This window comes from Papio anubis, chromosome 1, assembly GCF_008728515.1.
Source record: "Papio anubis isolate 15944 chromosome 1, Panubis1.0, whole genome shotgun sequence".
In the NCBI taxonomy this organism is placed as follows: Eukaryota; Metazoa; Chordata; class Mammalia; order Primates; family Cercopithecidae; genus Papio; species Papio anubis.
The window spans coordinates 111368055-111368577 of NC_044976.1; the positions used below are offsets into that span (position 1 = coordinate 111368055).

General features: G+C 49.3%; 1 long non-coding RNA gene across 1 annotated transcript in view; it reads left to right on the plus strand.

The window, feature by feature from the left end:
- The window catches only part of LOC101012420, an 89802-nt gene extending 89404 nt beyond the window's left edge, over nt 1-398 (plus strand). Inside the window, exon 5 of the long non-coding RNA XR_652059.4 lies at nt 330-398. This is a non-coding gene — a long non-coding RNA (uncharacterized LOC101012420). The remainder of the gene's footprint in view (nt 1-329) is intronic.
- Nucleotides 399-523: the final 125 nt, after the last annotated feature.

Consider the following 523-nt stretch of genomic DNA (forward strand, 5'->3'; position numbering starts at 1 on the left):
AAATCCCATTTCTACTAAAAATACAAAAATTAGCTGGGCGTGGTGGCGTGCACCTGTAATCTCAGCTACTCGGGAGGCTGATGCAGGAGAATCACTTGAACCCAGGAGGCAGAGGTTGCAGTGACTGGTGATCATGCCACTGCACTCCAGCCTCGGTGACTGAGGGAGACTCCCTCTCAAAAAAAAAAAGGATTTAATAACCAAATGAGAAGTGATAGGAGATTTTAGCAGATAATTCTGTTCTGCTATGGTGGAGCCCAGCCTTAGGACATGAGACACTACTCTATAAGCCTAGGACCCTGACTCTGGCTGTGGATGCTTCTGAACAGTGCTAAGTGGAAGCCCATGAAAGAACAGACTGTACTCAAGGCCTGTGGAAGAAAAGATGTTACAGGCCGGGCGCGGTGGCTCAAGCCTGTAATCCCAGCACTTTGGGAGGCCGAGACGGGTGGATCACGAGGTCAGGAGATCGAGACCACCCTGGCTAACACGGTGAAACCCCGTCTCTACTAAAAAATACAAA